General features: G+C 38.7%; 1 protein-coding gene across 4 annotated transcripts in view; it reads left to right on the plus strand.

The window, feature by feature from the left end:
- Nucleotides 1-26,809, plus strand: part of POU1F1 (POU class 1 homeobox 1) — an 87,928-nt gene that overhangs the window by 38,352 nt on the left and 22,767 nt on the right. For 3 of the 4 annotated variants that reach the window (XM_032096781.1, XM_032096797.1, XM_032096806.1), the window contains one exon: nucleotides 3,411-3,511. The gene's annotated coding sequence lies outside the window, so the exon portion shown is untranslated. Of the gene's footprint in view, nucleotides 1-256; nucleotides 1,207-3,410; nucleotides 3,512-26,809 lie in introns of those variants that run through there. The other variant, XM_032096787.1, reaches the window with a different exon arrangement.

Below are 26,809 nucleotides of genomic sequence, written 5' to 3' on the forward strand. Positions count from 1 at the left end.
TGGGGACTCGCCCGCAGCCGGGACGGGGCGGTGATGTCCCGGCTCCCTGCCCCCTGCCCCGCTCGGTGGTTTGGGTTTTCTTCTCGTACGTGTTATTATTAAAGGTTAAAATGGAAACATATTAAAAGTTAATTCGGCAGCGTGGTGCTTTCCGGGTTCTCCGCTTGGTTTTCTGAAAACACTGGTCTCGTTGGAAATAGCAAGTTTTCACTGTTCTTCGTGTGTCCCTTTACTTACTTTTCACCGGTTTTTCTAGGCTGAAATCCATGCCGTGTGTACGCAGGTACTATGGGAATTCAGCAAGCTTCTATAAGGAAACCTGGTGCGTCGGCATCTGGAAGGATTTGGGCACAGGTCACAATTAAACACACGATTAAACAGTGGGATCACTGCCTGTCCCCGACAGATGAACCGTGGGGTTCAGGATTTTTTGTTCAGGAGCATCCCGGCTCTGGGCCCTCACCCCAAGCCATTGCTGAGTCTGGAGAACTGATTACACATTAGTTTTTCTAGGATATGCCTTTGTCTGAGGGTCACAAGCACCGCTGTGCACAAGAGTATGGAAAAAGGAATAATAATTTTCTTGGGTTTCAATGTGTAATTACAAGCCTTAATTTTTAATAAGGTAGTTTATAACATAGCTGTGGTTTCATCATTGGCTATTACCTACATATGCATCATGCCCTTAGAAAATAAAAAGAAGACCTTTATTAAAAAAGACAGAGCTGTAGGTTTGAATACCAGCTAGATATAACTTACTTACTTTGAAGTGTTGGGGGGGATTATGTTAATTTGCAAGGAAAAAAAAAAGTGACTGGAATGTAGTAATGCATTTTGATGGCTAGGTATAAATTCAACCCGAGAAACAATTGTAAGTTTATGGTTGCAGTACCCTAATAAAATAAACCACACTTTTATAACCTTGCATGGAGAAACAATCTATTAGATTATTATAATAGCAGTGTAAGGATGTATGTGGACATAGGAAAGTACAGACTATGTGCTTGGTGTCAGTATTCCTTGATTTTCTGAAAACACTGATTTTGTTGTAAATAGCAACTTTTCATTGTTTTGTGTGTGTCTCTTTAGTTATTTTTCACTGATTGTTCTGGGCTGAGATCCAGACCATGTGTGATGACATAGAAACTGTGGAAATTTAGCGATTGTCTATGAGGCAAGATAAATAAAATACACTTTACAAGTTTATCCCTGTCTGTACTCTTTGTTAGGTCATATCAATCAGGCATGGGTTAGTAAGCAAGACTGGAATCCTGGTTTTGAAAATGCACAGATGAGGGGGAGGAGAGCACTTGTAATTTAGATTCAGATCCCCACTTTCCTTGAGAGAGAGACTGGGCAGACTAACTACGAGGTACTCTTAAATTGTGCTAATTAGCTATGAGACCAGAAATGCATTTTTCCATAATATTTCTTCATGAATGTTTAATTGTGATGAGATAAACAAAGATGTCCATAGTGGGCTTCATGACTGCAGTAAATACAGTATGTCTGAGCTATTGCTTGCCAAGTCTTACTTTTCTGTGTTATAAGGCTGAATGCTGGGATGATATTGTAGGTATTGGTAGCAGTGGTAAGAGAAGCCCTTGAATTTATCTTTTAAATTCATAATGTTTAAATATCAGTGTTTCTTTTAGAGTCTAACTTGGTTTAGAATCTAATCACCAATCAAAATGTAAAAAAAAATATCTTACTTTTTGATGTGACAGACAAACTTTAGAAATCAATCAGCTGGAATAAACAACCTGTCCTTAGTGACTGTATGCAAATATCACTAGCAAACCAAAGCAGGGATGGTGCATTTCCTGTTTGTTGGATTTACAGTGAAACTGGGACACAACAACTGTTTTAGAATGATGATGCAATATCCTGTATTAATTTGGAAATGAAGACTTCCAAGCCAAAGTATGCAAAATGAATGGATAACAAAAACTGATTAACAGGAGGAAAGCTGGTGTTCATTGTTTCAGAGTTGTACTTAGAAAAAGAAGGGAGGGAGGGTTTGTTTTTAGTGGTATAGATAAGCTGCTCTAGCATTGGTGTGCTGGGATATTTAAGCTCACAGTTAATTTAAACCAGGTGATGAGGTTCAATCTGTTTAAATCTAAGCATGTTCAGGTGGTCAGATGAAATGGCTGCTATGAAGACACCCTTATAAATTGGTGCCTTCACTGTTCTTTAGAATAGTAAAGTGTCTGATTTGAAAAAAAAATCCTTTCCTGACTATGCTCTCAGGAGAAAAAGGAGTGGTGAGCTTCCAGACATGTGAGTCCTAAAGAAGCTCTTGAGGTTATGCTTTAAATCTTTTTAAGCTTTCTGGTCTAATGAAGGTTACTAGTTTTCCCTATCTCCTTTTCTAGTGTGAGTAAAACATTGCAAGTGAACTTTCACTGACAGCTAAGGCAGGCTGTCTTGGGATGCTTTGTGGATAATGACCCAAATTCAGCACTGTTTGATCTATTCTGGGCCTGTCTAATTCCTGCTCTGCAGATATAAGGAAATTAAATGAGGCTGTGTGTAGTGAAGAATGAAGTGGTAAAGTTGAAAATTACAGAGGCCTGAGAAAAATAAATGATCAAAGAGTGTATAAATGTATTGCTATATGAAATGCACAGCACTTTACGTGTAAAACAAAGTTATGAGGAGAAGTGTACCTCAGCAAGGGGCCGCTTTCCAAAATCCGCAGTGCTTTACCTTATCTTGGGGGAGCCCCACAGGAATCAAACTCATGTAAGAGTTTGTGAATTGTGCTAAAGGCGACGTGGCTTTTATCCCTTGTCATGTGAAGGTGGGCTGAGCTTGGAGGGGGGCAGAAAGGAAAAAGCAGGGAGGAAATTGCAGCTCTTAATGAAGCTCAGGCTGCAGTTTGCCCCAACACCCAGATCTGCAGTGGTACCAGGGGAATGCTGTGGCGGTGTTAAATGGGTGGCTCTGCTGAAGTCTGCGTGTGTGTCATCCTGTTATCTCTAATTGCACTCATTAGTAATGGAATCTGGAAATGGGAGTGTGCCCTCCATGGTGGGGAGGGCATGGAAATACAGGCCAGAGGCACAAACCTCGGAGGATTGGAAAAAGGTGAAGCAGAAAGGAGCAGGTGAGGGGTGGTGGCTGGCACAAAAGGGGAGTGTAAATTTTTGAAGAGTAAGGAGTTGAAAATGGTAGGAATAAATGAAGAGAGCCCTAGGAAAAAGGATAAAGAAGGTGAAGAGGAGCAGTCAGGGAAATGCTGTAGTTGTAAGATGGTGGAGGTTTCCTCCAGTGCTGCAGTTCTAGAGGGTTCAAATGAGTTCAAATTTATTTGCCTGCTTTGTTAAAAAAGAAATCTCTTATTTATTTGTGCAAGTGTAAAAAAACCTCTGTTTTATACAGCATATCTTGTCCTCACCTTGCAGATTAGACAACTTCCCAGCTACATTTGTGGAAAGCTCATGAGAACTGAAAAATACCTCATTCATAGGAGGAAAATCGGGAGTCATATCTAGCAAATACACAGGTATGAAATAACCTTTATAGATGCTGAAAGTAAAATTATTGAAATGGATTTCAGAAGAGAAAATTAACTGTCTTCAAATAATGGCCTTAGTGAATTGCTGTCCAGTAAGAATAATATCACAATAAATGAGGTGACAAACAGGAAACAAGTCAGTAAGCTAAAGATCAGTGGATTAACTATTTGGAAATAGTTTATAGTTCTAAACATTTTCATTTTTAAAATGTATGGTTTTATGGATTTAGGGGAATGTAGTGAATCTGAAATAGGAGAATGTCTTGCTTTCCATCTGTTCACAATTTAAGTTGAACTGGGCATGTATGTGAAGCAGAGAGTATATTGTTAGTCTTATTCATAACTTAATTGTTGTTTGCTTTCTCTGTCTAAGAAGGATCAATTGCCAACAGACTGCCACTCTTCCAAGCCTTGCATCATACAAGGCACATAGAGTAGAGGGAAATGCACATTTAGGTGTGTCAGCATGGCTTGATTTAATTTGTTCTTGTGAGTACTTGTTGACATCTATGGAGATTGAGATTGTCTGAGAGAGGGTATTTGTGATGTGCATGTTTTGCTTGATAATCTGCTGAATTCACTTGACAGACCTATGAATAAGTAAAAACCAGCAAGAATGAGTTAAAGGAATACTGTAGTGCCTGAAGTGTGAAATGTTACTCTAGTTTGCTGAAAAGCTTTTAGTGAACTGGAACCTTGAATGTATAAAGGATGTTGTCTTCATCTCAATTTTTTGCTCCTAAGTGCATTTATGAACAATTCTGGGGGGGGAAAGAAATCTACCAAAACCCCTAAAAAAATGCCCAACAACCAAAACCTGCCAAACATTCTTAGTACATGTGAGAGTAGGCAAGTTTTTTCTGTTGCACAGAACCAGCCCAACGAAGTAAGATACGTATGCAAGAGTACACCTTACTTTTAGCCACTTTCAGCATTTTCTTAATAAAGTAAGAGTACTTTGAACTGTTTATTATGTGCATGAAGCTCAGTACTTTGTGAAGCCCCCTAAATGCTTACCCCCTCCTTACAGAAATCTGGTCTTAATTATCACCTTGATTGGTGGTAATAGGATACTTTTGACTTGTAGACTGTGTCTTTTATAACCTTCACGTCTGATTACAAGGTTTTTCCTTCGTGGAAGAGCAAATGCTTCACTGTAAAATAGTGCCATTACTTTATACAAGCAGAGTCAGTTTTGCTTCAGTAATCAAGTACAGTAGGACATCATATTTCTGTAGGGCATTAATGAAATCAAAGGTTATACTTTTAAGAGCTTTTGCTTGCAAATATCATTTCTTTAAATGACTTTTCCCAGGAAGAAAAGGAAATCCAGGCTAGCAACAAAGTAGGTAAATACTGCTAGCATTTTATCACAGGCTTCAAGACTTCCTCTAGGCATCAAGTTTAGAAAAAAATGGAATAAGATATTATGGGGAGGATATTTATTATTACAAACTGCAAAGTCAACAGGGACTTCTAAATGTTCTTGCAGTCATAATAGCCTATCTCATGTTAATTCTAGCCCAAAGCTCTGTGACTCTTTATGTGCAGAGATAATGGGGGGTAAAACTGTATTTTTAGTTTAGCAGCAGATTCCTCCCAACCATGGAAAATAAATTAGGGAGCTTTACAAACTAAAAATGATTTGGGCTTTGAAGGAATTCCCAGCAATAATATACAAGACTTATTACCCTGGGTAGTTGGAGGGTCCCATATGTTTATGGCTGATAGTAGTCATTTTGATGGAATATTGCCTCAGCAACTTGTTTTCAAATAATTTGCCTGTAACCCAGATCTGTTGATTCTAAAGAGAAGATCTTTCTGGTAATGTTGTTCTTGTTTGTACTCCCTATGTGTCTCTTAGATAAAACACAGTGCATTTTGCCCAGGAAAAATGCTTCATCAGTGGTGAAGTTGCTATATTTAATTTAGCTGGAGTTCACTACACATCAAGGTTTAACACATCAAGGCTTGGGTTAAATACGTTCAGATTTGAGAACATGTGTGTGTTTTTTGGGGTGGTTTTTGAGAAAAAGACACTACAAGTAGTTTTTTCCAAAATAATGCCTTACAAACCTAGAAAATCCAGCTTAAGGTTATTGCTGTTCATTATTTGTTTGACATTGTTATCTAGGAACATGGCTGCTTTGGGTTTGGAATGCTGTAAGCTCTGGGGGGGGAGAAAAATCAGTCCATGCCTCAGAGAATATATTGTCCCAAAAATAGTAAGAAATAGTATGTGAATGTCAATAAACTGGGCAGTGCATAGAAAGCAGAAGTTAATTTATGTAGCTTCACACATTGTCTGTGCATAGGTGTCATGGTAAAAAGAAGTCAAGCTTTAGAAAAAACCCTTCGTCAGTAAGGAGAAAACAAAAGATTCTTGTCAAAGCATCTTAAGCTTTAAAAAGCAAAATAATAACTGTGTCCTAAAAGCTTAACAGTAATTGAAGGAATCAGCATGGTCTGTGATGTTGTGGAGGTGGAGTTTGGGATAGGCCAGGGAAAGCCTTGAATACACCTGCACACAACCAAAGGAGCCACCTGGAAGGATGCAGTGAAAATGGCAATGTGGTCAAAGAAATGATCTGAAGAGATGGTCTTTTGGGGTGGCATTTATGGAGTGGAGTTGTGATGGTATTCTTGCATCCATGTGAAGATAAATTAATTTTAATATATTTAGGAAAGTTAATTTTTCTTTAAATATAAAGGGAATAGAAAACTATATCTTAAAACTGGAAGTGTCAGTTCAAGGAGCTCTTATCTTGGTCTTGTTGTTAATGATTTATGTTTTCCCTGGGGTTCAGAATGCTTGTCATTTACACTGTCTTTTGGGAACAGCTATAGCTGCCTATGGCCCAATCCAACAAGAAATATATTCAGTTCCTCTCTGACAAAAGTGTATACAAACCTCAAAGTCTCTAGAATCTGCTCTGAAAGCACACAGTGCCAGAAAGATATATTTTATATTGCATTGGACCCTAAAGTGTTATAAAAAATGTCGTATCCCTTTTTTTCTTTTTTTTAAATTTTTTTTTGGTAGCTTTATGACCAGCAAGACAGCATCAAGCAGTTTATTGCAGACCTGGTTTATGCCTTGCAAGAGAGCAGTGTAGTAGACCCTTGTGCATGCTTTGTTTTCAGCACCAACACTGGAAGCAATTTTGAATCTCATTTGATTTTAGTTGAATCTATGCTTTCTTTGTTGTCTTTGTTAACGTCAGTATTTAAAAAACCTTAAACTAATGTTGTTTTCACTGTTTTAAAAGGCATTTAATTTTTTTTTTTATTAGTTTAAACTCTATTTTTACATCACACTTAACTGTTTCTTTCTTAACCCTTTAATGCCATCGTCACTTTATACAGCTAGGATAAAACATGCCATTTCCAGGAATGGGGAGAGGCACTCAGCCACATGTAAATGAGGATTCAATTCTACAAAGCCAGGAAAGATATTTGGGCACGATAATTTCAGCAAGAATTTGATGCATAATCCCTATAGAAGTTAATTGGGATGTTTCATTGGTAAGCGAGGTAGCCAGGATCCACGGAAGTGTCTGTATCCTTCTGGGAGGCTCAGCTGTCACTGACAGAAGAAGTGTGAGCAGCCTCTCCTTTGCTCATATAGCATCAAGTCTCCTGAGCTGAGCCTTGGAATCTCATTAGATCCTGATTCAGGGAACTCGTTTGGCTTAACCTTTAAATTGGTTCTGGAAATGCATCTCTCTATGATGGCTCTCTTTTCTTTTCAAGTGAGTAATATGGCAACTGTTTGCTTATAAAACATCATCACTAAGTTCACTTATTCCTTGATTCTGATAGAGCTGGAATTGCCAAAATAGTGTGTGTGGCAGTTACGGACCTTGGCCCTTTTTTAGAGGGAGAACATGGACCACAGAGGGTTCTGATGTCCCAGTCCCTTAAAGTTGTTCTGAACCTGCACTCAAGGGGTTGATCCTTCTTTTGGCAGAAAAGTCCTTTTGTCAGGACTTGCATTATTCTCTGTGCTGTCCCGGAGATCCGAGTCCCTCCAAGCAGGAGGGGATCCTGTGGCTGGGGGAAATGCAGCTGGCTGGCAAGTCAGGGAAGAGCAATCTGTGTGATGTGCTTCTTTTTGCTGTAGTGATTTCTGATTGTAGGTGCTCCTGGGAATTAGATATTATAGTTTAAAGGACTGTCTCTGTAAAACAGGTATTTTACATTATGGTGATGGCATTCTGGCACGGGCTGTTTTGTTCAGAGTTCTGCTGACTCTATCACTTGATAAATGGTGTATGTCATTATTAAGGGCCTGATCAGGAACAAGGAAATTTATAATGTTGGCCAAATTCACTAACTTGCAGTTTAGCTGTCACTGCAGTATCAATTACAGATGGTTCTTGTGGTTTTTGTTGCCATTCACATTCATGGAATGCCTTAATAAAGGGAATAAAAAGGGGATTATCATGCACTTTCCCCTTGTACAGAAATAGATGATACAAGCACATCAATTTTGTCTCACTTATAAATAGCTCCCGGAAATAGTGGTCTGTGAGGGAATAAGGCTGATTGACTCATTCGTTGTGAATAATTTAGCCTCAAAGATTAGCATTTTTGTACATGTATTATCCATGGAGGACTGCATTCATCTATTTGTTATTATAATCTTCCATTTAATAGTTTATGAACTGCTGTCTGAATTTTTTGGGGGTGTGCTTAATTCACTGCTTTGTTATACGTGATGCGTGATGGTCCTCTGAGTCATCTTGACAATTTGTGAGTCCTCACTGAAGGACTGGGACATTCAGCTAAAGAACAATGACAGGGTCCACAGTTCTTTGTGTCCAGGTGAGAAGATGAAGAGGATTAATATGCCAGCATTTTTTAGGAAATGGTTGTCATGATGGGGGGAAGCTCTTCAGACTTGCAGTGGTTGTGAGGGCTGCTTCGCAGTGTTTTTTTTAAATTCAGGTTTGTGCAAGACCTTGCACAGAGCAAATTCCCCTTTCTTTTGTGAGGATGCAGAGTAGCATGAAGTCAGTGTGGGACTGGGAATGTGAAGTCCATAGTTACAGCTCTCAAACGTGAAGCACTGCACTAGAGATAGATAATGGAGAGCTGCTGAGGAAGGTAGTGCAAGTGCCAGAAGCAGGCTGTATACATTAGCATGGAATTCTATCTCTTAAAAAAAAAAAAAAAAAAAAAAAACAGACTTCTAGTTCAGGAATTTCTTGGACACCTCTTCTGGGTTGTGTTTTGTGTGTTCACCTGTTTTTGTGTCCATTGTAAATATACACACATACAATGTATCTGTGCCTCAGTTTCCCCCTCTTGCTCATTCTGCTCTGGATCAGAGTGGCCTTGTTTCTCAGCAGCAAACACTAATAGCAATCCTTTCCCACTTCCTTCTCAAGATTGTTGTATTTTAGTCCACAGTTTTGAGGTGCTCTGAGCATGCTGACCATTGGTATGGAAAACCCAACAGTGCTTTGTATTGCCAGGTGCACTGATGAGTACCAGGAGGAATTAAAGTTATAATCACACAAGCAAATATGCAAAGCCACCGAACGTTAGTTTTATGCACGGTTGCAATCGACGTCAAACCTATAAGATGTTGTATAATCAAATAATTTATTAGGCACAGCTGGTTAACTGCTTAGAGCAAAACAACCTGTAGCTTAATTGCTCCTTCTATTGCACTGGTTTTCTTCATGGTCCTTCTGGCCCCAATACCCAAAGCAGAAAACCCTGCCTTAGGCTTCCTGAGAGTTGTGCAAGAAACAGTGGGTCATAACTCATCCATGTCAAATTAATGTTGTTGTCATGGGACATCAGTGGCATAATGAAGGGAGAATAAGGGCATTAAGGAGAGTTAGTCCTTCAGTAGGACTTCCCTTCTAATTTCATTGATATGCTAAATAGAATTGTATCTTTTTCTTTTTTTCCCCTAAGAAATGATGATAATGTTAAGTAAATACTTTGAGGAAGAAATATGACCCTTGTTGTTTTAAAGTATTAATAACATGTTTGTTTCCATTCAAACTGGAATTACTCTATACATTTAGAAATACAATAAGGAAAGTTGCTACATGCTATCACTTCTAAAATTTCTTTTCCTCTAAGGTAGTTTTTGATGAGTTTAACTATTTTACTCTGTAAAGTACAAAGCTAAATGTCTTGCCTAAGCCATATTCTACAATGGTTGTTTTTCATTTTGTTTTCAGTATATGCAGCCAGGTAGACAAAGAATACTGGTTCTTAGCGACTTGCATGCTTGGGGATCACTTTGAACAGAACCAAGAATGTTTCTGTGAGTCTTTGATTGTCTATGAGAGAATTTGAGGACCAGTGCTTCATTTAATCGTTGGAGCCCTTTATGTGTAGTGTTGGATTTTCCTAATAATCACCTGATTAGGTGCATGAGTCTATTGCAGGGACAGGTGATGTTCAGTCAAACAAGACTGATGTCTTCAAGTTGTTAATTTACTGTAGCATCACAAACAGCTGTTCAGTCCTATGGTATAATGGTAAATAGTTGCTTATCCCTGTTTAAAGATAAAACTTTGTCCTGCTTTACTTATGTCTTTGTGTGAAGGTTATGTCAGTTTAACTTTAGCCTTCACTGTTTAATATTTCAGATTTTGTGTATAGCTCTGGTGCTAGATACTGTTGAAAATGTATTCATAAGTCTTCACACTTTCTGTCTTCGTGTTTAGAAGCAGCGATTTCTTAAACTAGTAAATACATAGGGGTAGAAATAAAATTGAAGTTCTTGTATCAGGTAAAACTCTGCTTTTCATTGCTGTTTCACTTTTTATTTTTGCAATGGTCAGTCCAATGAATCCTGTGCTAATTCAAAGGGATTGTGAGTTCCTACTGCTGTGCAAATGCACCACTTGTCATGGGAATTTCATCTGCTACTGAGCGTTGGGATTGGGCAAGATCAGTTCCTGCATTTCTTGTCTGTGCTGTATTTCCTAGCCCTCGCTGTGAGGTTTTTGTAGACTTTTTAACTATATGGAAGCTCACCTTCTGTGCAGACCACTTGGCACCTTTTTCTTGTGTTTTGTTCAGCTCACAGACATGGCATGGCAGGTTCTCCAGTGTAACGTTTAGGTCATATTGCTTATCATTATCCTCTTGTCTCTCTAGAACTAGAAGTGTGAAGCTGTGAATCTATCTCAGCACTTCTGCAAAAACCCTGAAATTTGATCTCATGCCTACTGCTCTTACGGATGTATCTACCTTGACAGAACAGGGCTGTGACTTTGCACATTTGGTGAGTTCCTAGTTTTCAAATATGCATTTAAAATAAAGGAGAAATAAGTAAAAAAATTAGTTTTCTGTTTGTTTTTGGCCATCAAAACTGACTTAAGCTGTTGAATATGACTAATGTACTTTGTCATATATTTGTTTCTGCTAATTTCTTGCAAGATAAGTTACTGGATTCACTTCTTTTATTCCTGAGAGGTGTATTTGTTTATTTTAACAAAGGGCAATGGGAAACTGGAAAAAGTCTTCCAGTTCATTTGCATGGTGAGCTGCAAGTGGAGTGATTTTGTCAGGAAAAAAGTAGATATTCTTAGATAACTCTTTCCAATTTTTGTTCTACAGATCTGTCAAAAAATTTGAGGCCTGTTTCTAGCACATCCATGAGAAGTCAGTCAGAAAAATAAGCTGTGGTGGGCTTAAATTGTTTCTGAAGGTGTTCAACTCTTCTATGGTAAAATTCTTATGGTGGCTTCTAAACAGAAAATGGTTGTGAGCCAGAGCTAATGAGTTGGTGATGCACACAAAAGGCTGTATGTCTATTATTTATCTGTATATTTTGTGCAGCTAACTGAATGGCAATATCAAATGATAATAATTTTCCTTTAGACCATTCTTCTTTATCTTTGAACCTTTCTCAGCTGGAGACCCGGTTTCCCAGTTTTTCAAAGTACTTTACCAAGCGTACAGATTCCAAGGAAATCGAGCCATAAATTTCTCTCAACTCTTGGCCGTTATTCCGGTTCCCAATTTCTAAACAGAGGGGTCGTTCATAGAGTGCTGAACTCAGGGTACCGCGAACACAGCTGAACAAAACCATGTCAAAAATCACATGAAAGGGAAGAAAATAGGTTAACATGCTATAACTAGTCCTGAACAACAAACACTGTGCTTAGCGACATTTAGAACTAGATTAGAGAAAACACAGGGAAGTAAACAAGAGCTAAAGGGAACAAGCTGCTGCAGAGGGAGGATGGGGCCACATGATTTCTCCCCTTGCTGGTATCAATGGATGTAGGAACAGTGTGATATATTCAGCGTGCTAACATTTGCATTACAAATGCTTGTACTGGGTTTAGAAAAGACCTAACAGATTGTCATTGCCCAGAGCACTGGCATAACAGTGATTGCTCCAATACAACGGCTGGTAAAGTTTTTCTTAACCCTTGTGCTACCTCCATCCAGCTTGAAATAGAATTGTTTGCCCAGAGTTAGCTTTCCTAGACAAGTGCACATTTTCATGCCCACGGAGGTCTGGATAAAAGAGTTACCTCTGTTAATCACTGGCATCTGGGATACTGCATGATTTGAGATGCACGGATTTTCTCAAGTGCAGGAGTAATAGATGATGCACAGCTCACTCCTCAGAGCACTGCTGAGATTGCACCCTTGGCTGCCGGGAAGATGAAGTATTATGCAGGGCTTTTCACACATTCTGTTTTTCTTGTATTTTCTCCAGTTTTCTGAAGGCTGTGGCAATAAAATTAACAGCCTTTTTCATTTATGCCATTGTTACAATGCTGCCATTTGGTTTAATTTCAGTTGTTCTAATTTAGATTGGTGGAAGTTGGAAGAGACTCTTGTCCTCTAAATGAATACATCTGGAAAAGAGTGAAGGTTTTATTTAGTGAATAGTTTATTTTTAAAAATTCTTCTGTAATTGAAAAAAAATTCCTAAATTTAATTTGTCTTGAAGTTCTACAGCTAATTTAAAAGCAGTGAATCTCAAAAAATTTTAACTAGTTTTTTTGGATGTAGAATCATAGAATGGTTTGGGTTGGAAGAGACCTTAAAGATCATCTAATTCCAACCTCCCCTCCCTGGGCAGGAACATCTTCCACTCCCCAAAGTTGCTCCAAGCCCCATCCAACCTGGTGTTGAACACTTCCAGGGATGGGCATCCACAGCTTCTCTGGGCAGCCTGTGCCAGGGCCTCACCAATCTCACAGTAAAGAACACCTGGACGTCAACCTGTTGACCACAACTCTGAGTGCAACCATCCAGCCAATTCCTTATCTGTATAGCAGCCCATCTGCCAAATTCATGTCTCTCCAGTTTAGAAGCAGGGATGTTATGTGGGACACTATCAAACACTAAAGAATTCTTTGTGTTTTTCATCCCACTAAAGAAAAGCAGATCTGTGTAGACATCCATAAACCACAAGAGTGGTTATAAAAGTTATTAATCACCTCAGAAAAACATTGAAATTAAAAAAAAAACAACAAAACAAATGAACCAAAAAACCTCCCTAAAACACCAAACAAACCAAACAACTCCAAATCAACTCCTTTGTTACATTAACTCAAGGAAACATTTTGTATTTGAAAAAAAAAAAAAGAAATCTTTAAGCTGATATAGTTCTAAATATAATGAGTTAATCAGTGTTTTGTATTGTGATGTCATCTTACATGTAAAACTGATTATATTACCAAAAACCCCCTCTGCATCAGCATATAAAATATCCCTAATATTAAAAGTTGCATCAAGCAATTAACGTCTGATAGTTTGCACCTAAATATAAATGTCCTAAACAGTTATCTGAAAGAGGAGTGTATACAACTTCAGCATTTAGTGGGCAACTACAATGTGTACTTTGAAGGAAAGACACAGAAGTAGCTATTATTATCTGGAAATCTCTGTCCTTATCTAAAGGATCTGTATGACATTTGAAAAATGGCAACTTCAGAAAATTATTATACAAAACTTTTTCAGTCCTTCAGAAACAAAGTTTCTCCTTGCCATAAAGAAAGACGTTAGGTCCAGTTTTGTGACTGGGTAATAACACATCCAAATTAGTTCCTTATTTTGATTCAGATGTCCTTTATGGAGTTTATCATCATGTTGAAGATTCTGAATGTATAAAAATAACCCCATAGGGACTCTAAGCAATCTCTTTCAGAATAGAAATATCCTCTCTGACAGGTTGGTGTCTTGACTAAAAGAGCAGCATTAACTTCTTTGAGGAGGTAGTATTTTATGGGGGCTGCTTTTTGCCTCTCGGTATTACAGTCTACCATTATTAATTAATTTATGACTTGCAGTAAAAATCTTCCATAAATATTCTGTGTAGAAGACAAAAGGGTCTAGCATGAATATGTTTCAAAACAGTGTGTGAAAGAGGATGTAACAGCATGGTAAGAAGAAATAGCATCATAAAGCTGCATTCCAGAATTTGTGCCAATGTCCCAAGCAATAATAAATAGGGTTTTGTGGGTGAGGGATGGTCACTGTATCCTTTTTATCATCTCTGAGAGAAATGAGCTGTTTCTGCAATTATCTTGCCTATTTCATCAACTTGAAACAACCTTTCATTCTAAATTTTAAGAATGGTTTTTGGCTGAAAGAAGAGGGCAGGTTTGTGATTATCGAAATTGTGAAAAGACATAATATTTTATTAGCAGTCTTGGCAGCAGTACTCGTGTATGCAAGCTGCAGCGCAATCGATGGTATTTGTTACAGTAAAATCTAATTAAAAATTAAACTAAGCTGATGGCATTCAAACTGCCATTGGAGAGGGGGGATTGGATTCTGTGCTTCTATAGGTCTCTTTGTACATATGTGTGCTTCTGCCTTTTTGTTCTGTGGCAGCCAAACAGCTTCTGCCTGAGCTCAGAAATGTGTTAGTCTGCAGTCAGTTTGTGTGCTGTTGTCAGACAGCAAGCACACAGCCTGGTCTTTGCCAGGGTTTTGTGTGATCCTCGATAACTTCTGTGATCCTGGATAACATCTCTGCCCAGGCATTTTCAGTGCTCAAGCACTGGAGCCCTGTTTTGCTCTGCAGTTTTATTCAGCACCATTGTATTGAAGATTTAGATATGCAAAATGGGGTTTATGTGAGTTTCCTAGATAAGAGCTAAATCAAAACAGCTAAACCACCTGCTGTTGGGGTTGCTCTAGTCTAGGTCACAGAGGATGGCAGCAGTAAATCTCATGTTTCATTTCTGCATATGAAGAATGACAGCTCAGTACAGTGTTTTCCTGTACAATGTGTCAGTCTGGCATATAAATGCACTCCTCTTCTTGATGTGTACCTAAGGCTTGAGACAGGATTACAGAAGCTGAATAAAGAGCAGGATGTGCCATGGTTTGCTTTTACTGACACATGTGGCTTGTGCTAACTGTCAGCAGGGCTTAGAGAAAACTATCTTTTAAGTCAGGACTCTTGTACATACCTGGCAAGCCACCTGCTCTTCTGGAAATTAAGTTATTCTATGCAAGTTTCCATGCTGCCACTTTGCTGGGTTCAGTTCCTACAGTTTCAGCTGGATGTGATCAGCATATTATCCATTTCCTTCCCTGTTTTCTATAATATTTGTTTTGAAAAACATACCAGTCAGGGTGCAAGGTCTATTTCTTTGTGATGCTTATTCCTTCTTTTTGGTACTTAGCCGGAGAACACTAACCCAAATACATAAGCTGGTGAATTCCAAATAGTAAGCGAAGGTAAACTGTGTAGCAAAGGAAGTGAATTGGTAAAAGATAGATTGCTCAATCATTTTATGTAGATGCTCAACACACTTGTTTTTCTTAATTCAATTTTTTTTTTCTAAGTGTAAAGCTTAAAAGGAAAAAAAACCTCTTAAAATTTCTATGATTCTTATTAAATTCAAAAGACGTGGTAGTATCTGTAAGGTGGTTTGAACCTCATATCCCTATTTTCAGTATATGCAGAGATGCAAGAAAAAATAGTGGTTCTATAGCTGGTGAAAAGTCTCCTCTAGACACTGGAAAAGTGAAGATTGACCAAAGACTTGGAACAGTTTTACACCATGGATCTGAGGGAAAAATTGTAAAGAAATAGTGAAATAATACAGGCAATCTCTTTTACCACTATTTTTTTTTTTTGAGTGCAGTGATTTGTTTGTCTCCACATCAGGGAAGTTTTCACACTACAGAATTCTTGAAGTGTTTTCATTCAGAGTGGGTTTGTGTTTACATTTTAATGTTTTCCTGTGCACTAGAAGATAATAATGATTGTAATAATTAGCAGTATGATTGGGAGCAGACATGGATTCAAATGGAGTTGAATGAAATTTTGGTGTAGCCTGAAATTTCTTTTCAGTGGAAACAAATCGAGTGAAATTCTTTCCTGGTGTCCCACAGGAGTATCTCCTGTGATTTTTGCATCCATTAAGGTGATTGGCAGCATTTTCAATCCCTTTTCCAATTATCTCTCCAAACACTTTGGAAAATTCAATTGCCTAAAGCTCCTTTCCTTCCCTGTCTCCGCCCCCCACCCTCTTCAATTATGGTACTCCTAATTTAAATAAGTTGAAGAAAGAAAAAAATACTTTGTACCATTTGCTATGGCAAGTGTAAGAGGTCAGATTGTTATGGAGAACAAACCAAATTTGGTGAAACTATGAAAATACTTTTCCAGTCATTTATGTCCTTTGATGATTTTACCAAAAGCTGTTATGGAGCGTAACATGCTGCTGTGCTCTCTTGCAGTTTGTCACAGTGGAGTGCACTGGCAGTTTCTTGTACAAGGGATTGTTGTATTTATTTTGAGTTGAGAATTCACAACTGTGATATTTTAGAGTTATTTACTTCATATACATACGAAGAGGAAGTTTTGTAGAGTGGTTTCCTCCCCCTCTCCCTTCAAGGAATTAATTTTGTGTAGACAAGCACACTAATAGTAACTGAAAAATTATTGTACATGTGGAGAAATCAGCTTTTTTTTTCTTTTTAATTGTGGGGGGACATGAAATTCATAACCTGTTAATGTCTGTTTTATTTCCCTACCAATCACCACCTTTTCGCCCTCCTTCCTGTCCACACCTTTGGTCAATATCTTAGCTGCAAAAATTGTGCGTGGAAAAAGAGAACAGAGACCAATGGTAAATCTAAATATGTAAAAGCATTACAAAAGTGATGTCCTTGACGTTAAATCTACAAAAGAACCTCACTCAGTTCTCATATCATGCTGTTGCCCAGCATCCTACCTAAGCCTATTACTGCTCCTACTTGCTGCCAGCATATTCATTAGCTCTTTAATCTTTTAATTCCTGTGTGAGAGAGAAATAATGTTTGGTTGTAATTATATATGTGCATGTGGGTTGTATGCCCATGCAACCCCAATTTTATTTCTTTTCTTCCTTGTGTTGTTGCTGTACTTCTTTTCCTTCATCTTTACAAAGGGCACCACGGTGCTACTCAGCAACCTTCTGATGCTGCCGTGGCATCGGGCAAACAGATGTGCAGTCTGGAGAAACACTTCTGAGGCTTTGGCAATTCATCTGGGAAGGTCCCTCACCTCAGGAGATGTTTCCATCCTGGATGTCCTGTTGTCTGATGGACACTGACAATCTGGAAGTCCTTGCCAAGAGATTGCTTCGTCCGCAGCTGGCAGGACACTGTGGGCCTGGGCAATTAACTAATTCCTCACTGGGGATGTGGGGAAAACAGCAGTGAGTGCAGAACTTCGGGCTAAAGAGCCCAGTCAGTGCTGTCTCTTGTGATCTGGCACCAGAGCTGGAGCATTATAAGATGCAATCCCATGGATCTCTTTCTGGATTTAAAAGACTGGTCCTACAGAAGATAGTGAACCACCACTCCCAGTGGTCAGGAGCCAGCTGTTTTGTGATGGGCAAGTGTATTGTGGGACAAGTCCCATCAAAATCTCCAGAAGACATCCACAAGTCCACAGGGTTCAGCAAGTGTGTGGGAAGTGCTGACTACACCCTTACTCCTCATGGTTTCCTGAGTTGTATACTGACATTGTCCGCATCTGGACACAGACATGACTCATGCTCTCATGGCTAACCAAATGGTCTTTTTTCTATTTAATTCTGAAATGCAATCAGGCTGTGGTTGCCTTTCTGTGAGACATGATGCATATGACAATGTGCCAACAGGCTCCATGGCTGGATTTGAATGTTCCTTTACTGGCTGAGGTCTTCACAGCTTTCTCTCAAGCAAAGATTAAAAACATCTATTTGGAAAGTGATTTTGCTGTGGCAGCCTCATGACAGCCCATTCCATTACCCAAAATCCCCCCTACTTCATTACAAAGAAAACACCTGCTTGGTAGGGAGTGAAGGCCAGAAATGTGATTGGGAGAATCTGGTAAGCAAAACTGTTCAAAGGAAAACTTTATTTCCTTCCAGAGCCAACATGATTCTCAGTGTGTGTGGAAGTGAATAGAGGTAGGGCACAGGAGGTAATGGGATGTGTGAAGAGGGAGACGGGAAAAAGGAGTGTGAAGCAAACAGCCAAAACACAAACATTTCCACGGGTGCTACCATGGCCATTTTCAGAATCCAGCTGTTGTGGCTCCACTGTGCTCTGCACACGCTCCTGGACTGAGAACAGTGGGGGTCACAATTAAGAGTGCTGAGGTGCGAAGCTTTCTGGCGTTACCTCCAGCGTGGGAGACCACAAACCTCCATTAACCATGTCCATTTTAAAATGACCAACAGATGGCACCATCAGTCCCCTTTTCTCCTGTGGCTTAGAAACAAATCCTAATGCAAACCCCTGTCCAGAACTCTCTGCTGCTAAATCCAGTAATTGCTTTCTAATTAATATTTCATTTAAATTCCTAGTGTCTTATAATAGGGCTTAAAATCTGTGCACGCCCACATGTGCAATGAAACAAATTATGAGGATACATATTCATAGTTTAACCTGCAATGTTCCTGCTACTGTATTAAATGACTCTTGATTTTTGAGGGGCTTCTAAGTCAATGCTGAATTTGAATAATTTAAGTAGAAAAGGCACAGATGCATAAAATAGTGAAGAGCTAAAATGCAGTTTGAAAATTGGAGTAACTGCATAAAAAGAATGCTGCACTGATTTCTGGAAACTCTACGTTTCTCTTTTCTCAGATTTATAGTAAATTTTTGTTGTATTCTGCAGCTTTAAGATACATCCTCAGGATCTGTAGGGAACTCCATCAACTGGTAAAAATTATAAATTATAGCAGCTACCTTCTCCTGTATTATCTGAATTGCTAATTAGATTTTCAGAATGAGACACTGCTGAGGATGTGTCAGGAATAAGAGCTGCCTGGACACAGAGAAAACAAGAAGTCTCAAGGAAAGAAAGTTCAGCATAAGATTTTAAAGAAAGCATTATATGCCTTTGAAAGGATGGACGCTAAGCCATGCTGACATCCAGCTTTGATTAGATACTGTGGAAGAGAGAGGCTGCTGAGGCTATGCTGTGTCTACCATCCCTGCAATACGAAGGGTTTTTTACTTCTGTTTAGGTGGAATTTTCTGTATTTCAACTTGTGCTACTGAGAGGTCTCTGCCTCCATCACTTCATTTATACATATTGATAATATCCCTCTTGAGCCTTCTGCAGCCTGAACAGTACCAGCTCTCACAGCCTCTCTTAATAGGAGAGATGCTCCAGTCCTTTGGTCATCTTTGCTGGACTTGACCCATATGTGGGGAGCACATATTTTTGTTCTGAAGGGCCAGCCATGGTATAAAGATGTTTATCAGCCTGAATATTTTGGACAGCCCAAGGTTGTCTTCCCTGCATGATCCATGTGTAACTTGTGCAAAACACCTCTAAAATACTACTACTGAATTGCTTGGCTTCACCAGCTGTTGTCCGATTATGCACAAAAATATATGACTAAATAAAATGTCAGAAAAATTTGGCACCAGGATTTTTTTTCCTCATAGGAGGATAGCAGTATTATTTAAAATTCCTTGTGGTGACTGAGTGCAAATATAAGTTTAACTTGCAGAGCACCAATGTAAACTCTGCTGTGAGGATGCAAAGAGCAGAGAGAGAGTCTAGTAGCAAATGTAAAGTGAACTTCCTTTACATTCAAGGCTTTTTTTCTTTTTTTCCTGGAGGTATTTTTATCACCACAGGTATTTCAGTTATGTTTTAATTAAGCTGTATGATTATAAGTGCTTGTCATTGAGGACATGTAGCTGGGTAATTAGAATGATAGTGTAAGGGATAATTAGAGAATATAAAAAGTAGCTAAAAATGAGTCAATTGTGATGCAGTTGAATTCTGCACAGCTGCTCTGCTTTCCTTGCCCCACCTCATTGAGTGTTTAAGTCACTGTCTTGCTGTCCACTCACACTACATTTCTTTAAACTGGATTAGGGAACTGTTTAATGTGAAAACTTAATAAGATGGAAATCCAGCAGGGATGTGAATGGAGGGACAGCAACCCGAACACCATCCAAAGCCTCTCGTGGATCATAATGAAGTGTGTTCCACGACAGACAAATCTTTCTTCAGCAGAAGTGAAATAAATGTATTGTTCCATAATAAATCCTGTTTAGAGATCCCCAAGGCCTGTGTCAACATGCTGCTTAAGCATATGCTCAAATCCAGTCTGATTTCATGAAGCACTTAAGCTCTAGTAAGCTGGGTTATATGTAAGGAAAGGCTGCAAAATCAGAAACTGTTAATAAATACCAGTTTTATTAAGCAAAGATTTGTTAGCCCTTTGCCATTGATGTTTTGCTTAGGTAGGGTTTAATTAAAAATTATAGATATTTTGTTTGGCTTGGTTTTAAGCTGCTGGAAGTCATCAGTAATGTAGGAACAAAATAGTCTTCATTTTAAGTCTGATTTCAAAGACACAATGAAAGTTGATAAAATTTTTCCTCTAAGTCAACAGGGAGCAGAATCAGGCCTTTGCATTCTTAAAAGTTTTCCAGAAAGCCTTAGATTTCCTTCAGCATGCATATAATTATAATTTGAGTCTCTAACACCAATGAAGAGGTCCAAAAGGAGTGAATGTGAATCCAAATTTCTATGCAGAATTCTGAAACCCAACACTTCTTAATTATGCCACTCATGGAAGAAAAAGCTACAGGTCAGAGTGAAAGCTTCAGAAAAAGAAACACCATTTCTAATACCTAGAAAAAAATCCCAAAACAACCAAACTTTGCAACTCCCAGCATATTTTGTAGGTTTGTGAGGTGTCCTTGATTTTTATGTCATAGTTCTTTGCTTTAATTAGACCTTTTGAAAAGGAAAGAAGCCAGCAGTTCTCTCACGTGCGCTCCTTTACTATTTGAGAATATGTTGGGAGAAAAAAGGTGCAGCTGTTCCTTTTCCTCTAAATCTAAAGGAAAGCTTTTGAGTTAAGGACTTGCTTTGTAACCCTAGGAAGGCAGTGGTAGCTTTCTGTTTAGCTTTGCTGGGTCTTACATGAACTTCATCTTCCATTGATTTATGGTGAGTAGAGATAATTCTATGGGATACAAAATATTGTATCCTAAATAGTGTGCTGGAACCTCACTATAAATTTGCTGTCCAAGATGTTTCCCTTTCATAATTAAATTTCAGTAGCTAGTTTTATTGCTGTTCCCAGGGATAAATCTTTGATCTGAGAGCTTTCACACTCTATATCTTTATTGCTCTCATTTTTATTACAGGTAAGGGATTATTTTTTTACTATCTCCTTCATGATCTTGACAGAAACTTAACATATATTGGTCTGTTCCTTCTAATTTATTCATTAAGTGAAGAAACCTTGTATTAATAAGCTTTTTACATATTGCCCCTTACTCCTATGTTCTCTTCATCTTATGTGCAGGTACCATCTGATTTTCTACAGAATTTTTAAGCTTGTTGGTCTCTGTTCTCTAGGACACCCATCATGTGGGGTGTATGACTGCTGTTATGACTAAAGGAATATGAGTGATGTCTTATATAGTAACAAAATCAAAAATTCTGGAAAGCAGAATTTGTCAAGAATCAAGCTTGTGTTTCAGTTATAGCAGCAAACCCTGAACCCCCCTTTTGGAATTACTGTCTAGACCATATGGGGTTTTCTTGGAAGATAGAGAGGAAAAAGAAACTCTTTGGTATAGGACTTTTCCAGAGAAGAACTTGAGTGGCTGAAACATTTGTGAAAATGCCATTGATAGCCTTGTCTTTAAAAATAAAATGAAGCTCTGGGTGTGAGAATTAGAACAGAAAATGAAAGTGATGCACAAGGATTATAAACAGCGTAAAATGTAATTGCAGCATTTAACATTTATGCTGTAATGTCGTAAATGCCAGCCAGTGGTGCCTTCAGCAGAGATTGAATGGCTTCACTTCACCAGTGGGACGGGCATGAGTAGTAATAATTCCAGTTGTTCCTTGTGCACAGCTGTCCCAAGATCACTTTTGGCAAAAAGTCCTACCTTTGCTACCTTTGAAATTCTTCTTTTGGGATTTGTCAGAATGTTACCCAGGATTTATGTAAATTGGGGAGCCGAGGTGTTGCCATGGCAATCTCAGCTGTTTATAGCTTTTTTGATATACAAGCACCATTTGTTGTAGCACTGCTTCTAAAGATTTGAAGGTTTGTATTAGGAACGGATAAATACGTGATGGAGGGTTCTATCTTCCTGCTTTTACAGGAAGGGAAAAAATAAATGAAATCTGATTTCCCAAACGCCTTAAGATTGTATATACAAAGGTCAGAGTGAAGCCTGGATTGCACCTTGAACCCTGCAAATTTGTGCATTAAAGTATGGTAATGTCCAAGTGTGTCAAACTCCTGGCCAGGCTCTGTTGGGTTGGATCACATTTACGGAGCTAGAGACACTCCCTCTGGTGGCTCTTCTATCACTTGGCATTTCTACATTTTTAAAAGCTGTTTTTGGCATATTGTGGTGGATAAAACACTGACAAGTGTTTTGGAAATGCAGCAATGTATTTCAATTTACCTTCAGCCAGCAGTGATTAGTGGGCTCTATTACAGGTGCTTCGTTGATCATGCACAGACTTTATTGTAAATTTACCTACACATCTCAAACACAACCTTTGACCCCTGAAAAATCAATTTGGCCATCTCTTGACAGAGGCTGCTGACATTGCTGAAGTTTAGGAAAAGACTACCTTTCCCATCCTGAAGAAGTTAGATATATTATACATGTTTTTTCATCTTTTAGCAAAAAGAAAGCACTATGTTTATTTTATGTTGTGAAAGAAAGGGTGAAGAAGCTGTGTATCTTTTTGATTAGAATGTATTTTATTGTGTTTTATGATAGGGGAAAAAATATTGTTTCTAGAAGAAAGAAAACAAAACAAACCCGCCTGGGTTTCAGCAATAAGGGTTCTTAACATCATCTCTGGTTAAAGAGCTTTGGAGCTGAGGGTTCTGTCCAGGCAAGGCATTTTTATTGACTGCCTGCAACAGTGACTGGGCATTTAGGAATATATAGGTCTTGAAAGGAGATTTTTCAGTATTTTGAAGTGGCAGTAGCATTTTCCTTTCCCCATTCCAAACAGTTGGATCCAGGATAATTAATATGTTGTCTCTATGAGGTGTAACTTAAAAATAAAGTGTAACAGCTTATAGAACTCACAGGAAGGATATTTTCAGGGAGGTTCAAGTTACTTTGAAAGAAACCTTAATTTCCTATGCAAATGCAGGTGGTCTGGAAGCAGTTTCAGGGATCAGTTTTCTCTAATAAGTGGTAAAAACCCAATATCCAAAGTTGCCCAACTTTTGGGATAGATAGCCTTTGTAATCAGTTCAGTCTCCCTCTAGTGATTTGACTGTGATGACGTAAAAACTTTGATGTTGTCAACTTGTACTTTCTTTGTGGAAGCATTTATAAAACCAAGTATTTTAAAACCCCTCAAACCTGTACGTGTTCTTTTCAGTTCTGATCACAAGTTTTGTGATTTGGGTGTTTTTCCTAAAGGCTCAACTACTGGAATTAATAAATTGCACTGAGAACATTGTCTTTCATTAAAATTAAATACAGTAAGAGTATCTGCAGTCTGTCTTTGCAGAAGAACTCTTTAAATATTGAATTGGTTGTAGGCTGTTGATTCAAAAGTCAAAAGTGAAAAGTCAAAGCTAAAGAATCACAAATTTCATGACACTGAAACTTGTCTAAGAGTTTTGGAAGCCAGATTGCTGTTTTTCCTTGAATTTCAAAATAATGAGATTCAGAACAACTAAACAACATCTGCTGAAAATAAAAGCAAGTTATGTTTTCAGTGACCCAGAAATTAACTGCTCCAGAAAATGCTCTGGCTAGTTTAGAAAAAATTATTAACCAAAACTTAATTTCTTTCGTGTTTTCGATGATATTCCGTGGCTTTCCTTTCAGTCTTAATGAATGTGTATTTTTTTTGTTACCTGTGAAGCAACTGACAGTATTCCCAATTTAGGCTTTTCATGCGCTTTTCAGGTACTGCTAACTATGGCCATTCGAAAATTAGGTCTCATTTCTGCTCCCTTTCGTGAGGGAAATTGGTCACTTAGTCATACTATTATGATTTGAGAAACCAAAACCTGTTAGTCTTTAAAAGTCAGGGGTTTTTTTTTGGTTTTTTTTCGTTTTTTTTCATTTCTTAGTGATGGAAACAGCAAGAAATACGTATTTCTTAATGTTCTTATTCAAACAGTTAAGTATCAAGAAGTTCCTATCTTGTTAGATTTCTTTAAAAAGTCAGGCCAGCCAGCAGTGATGTGCAGTTTCAATCTGTAGTCTGGTTTTCCTACTGTCCTGGGACAGCAAAATAATCTTTCACTTTTTTTTTTGCACGAAACGTTGTTAGCCTGATGCAACCTCTGCATTCCTGATGGTGAAGGGCCATGAGGGGAAGCTGTGTCAGGAGCAGCTGAGGTCACTTGTTCTGTTCAGCCTGGAGAAGAGGAGACTGAGGGGAGACCTCATCACAGTCTGCAATTTCCTTGTGAAGGGAAGAGGAGGGGCAGGTACCGATCTCCTCACTCTGGTGACCAGGGACAGGATCCAAGGGATTGGCCTGAAGTTGTCGGGGAGGTTTAGCTTGGATATTAGGAAAATGTTTTTCACCCAGAGGGTGGTTGGGCACTGAACAGGCTCCTGAGGGACATGGTCACAACACCAAGCCTGACAGAGTTCATGAAGTGTTTGGACAATGCTCTCAGGCACATGGTGTGACTCTTGGAGTGTCCTGTGCAGGGCCAGGAGTGGGACTCCATGATCCTCTTCCAACTTGGCATATTCTGTGATTCTTTGATCATGTCTGAGGCTCCTATGTCATGTTTTCAGTCTATTGGTTGATGTTAACAAATTTTGACAAAAGGTCAGATGTTTCAGGTATATTTACAGTTTCCAGCTTAGCTTAACCTCAAGAAAGATGTGGGCTGTTCCTGGAGAGAAGAGGCCATGCATTGCTGCTTCCTCCCTTACACTGCTCTCACAATCCTGTGGCTGTGGTCACCAGAGCCACCTGATAATCTGGGTCAAAATGAATCATTTCTAGGCCAGGCCAACTCAGACATGGATAAATAAACTGACCATGTGGCCACAAAGTTCTTGTCAGTGTCAGCAAGCAAGTAAGAGCGAGTTGTTGGGGAGAGTGGCAGGGAGGAGGATAGGGAGTTGGGGATTACCTGGTTCATTAACAACTGGTTGTTAGATTGAACCACAAGTCTTTACAGGGTCAGGCTTCCTTCGTTCTGATTTACACACAAATTTACTTGTTTTTCAGTTTTGTGCACCATAATGGCAGCAAAGATGTAGAGAGGGCTAGGGAAGCATCTCCAAGTGCAAACTTCCCCCTCGTGGACTATAACAGGGAGATTAATTTTTATTGTTCCGTTTTCTATTATCTTCACATTTTCACGTGGGACCAGCTCAGTGAGACTCGTGTCAAAAGAGTAAGTTGCTCTGAACTGATGGCCTATTGTGCTTCAAGAAGGAAGGACAGTGTGGAGGAGGGATGAGCAAGGAAAAACTATAAAAATACCTTGTGTCTCAATCTTATGTGGATTTTCCTTTAAGCATGCTGTAGGCAGCATAGAAGAGAAATGTTTCCTTGATGCTCAGTGTATAACTATGGGCACAAAAGCAGCCTAATTTAATTAAACAGGTTAACAAATTCATTCAGACTAATGTTAGTGATTTAAACATTTAGCTTGGTTTTCCAGAAGGCTCTTAGAGCACTTGTGGAAATTGAACAGTCTCTGTAGTTTCACAGATTGTAGAGACACTTCAGGTTCAATTTTGATTTAATAAGTCTTCCAGCAAAATGATAGCAGTAGAGTAGCAGAAGAATTGCCTTACAAGGTGCCTTTCACTGATAACAAAGCATAAGCAGCCCTGGCTTGCCTTATATAGGGATGTTAAATTTCCTTGTCCTGTAAAGAGCTCCAGGTCATCAACCTCCATAGAAACAAATGTGTACTTCCACTGCCTGAGTCGTCCTGTGAAAGGAGACCTCAGAGGGCAATCATAGAGTTTTTCCTTATATTTAAGCACTCAGAATCTATCTCACAACAAAAACACATTCAAACTGATCCATTGTGGAAACTTCCAGACTGGAAGAACATAGCTTTTGAGGTGCAGGTTGCCTTTTTAAAATGATGTTTTATATTCCTTCAATTTTTTTCTTTTAAAAAGGAAAAAAAATCCCAATAACTGAAGTGATATTCATGTAGGTCACTGAAGAAATCATTCTGAGTCATTGATACCTGTGGAATTTGGAATTTGATAGTCCTATACCTATTGTGGGAAATTTATGCGTATTTTTGTGGAGGTCCCCAGGCAAAGATCTATCAGCCTTGCCCATGATAGATATTTGCCTTGATAAATATTAGCCTTGCCCACAATACCTTTGTTGTTTTGTTTTCTTAACTAGATCTGAGCCTACTGAAAGCAGCTGCCTAAAGGTAGAGGTGAAGACCAAGGGTATTTCTGTTCCATTGCCTTGTTGTAGTTGAGGGTGAGGTTGATAAATTCAGCTTAGCAAGCAGGCTTCTTTGCTTGTGCACTGCTGGGAAGTATCCACACTAAACTGCTGCACTGAAGACAAACATTTCTATAATTTCCACGTTGATTGCTGTTAACAAGTGCCACATACAACTCCTCCTGTTTCGTGTGATCTCAGAATCCACCTGTACTCTCTTGTTCCCACTGTGCTTAATGCTGTTTCAGAACTTTCCTAGGGAATTTATTGTGGTCACAGATATTTGTGCATAAGTTTTAAATCTATTTATGGCTATGTGTTGCTCTTAAAGTATTTGGAATTAATATCTGCCATTTGTTAAATAGTAACTAACTCCAAAAACATTTTTGCTGTTGCATATCTGAGTGTTGCAAAGCAAA

Source organism: Corvus moneduloides, chromosome 2 (assembly GCF_009650955.1).
Source record: "Corvus moneduloides isolate bCorMon1 chromosome 2, bCorMon1.pri, whole genome shotgun sequence".
NCBI classification, from domain to species: Eukaryota; Metazoa; Chordata; class Aves; order Passeriformes; family Corvidae; genus Corvus; species Corvus moneduloides.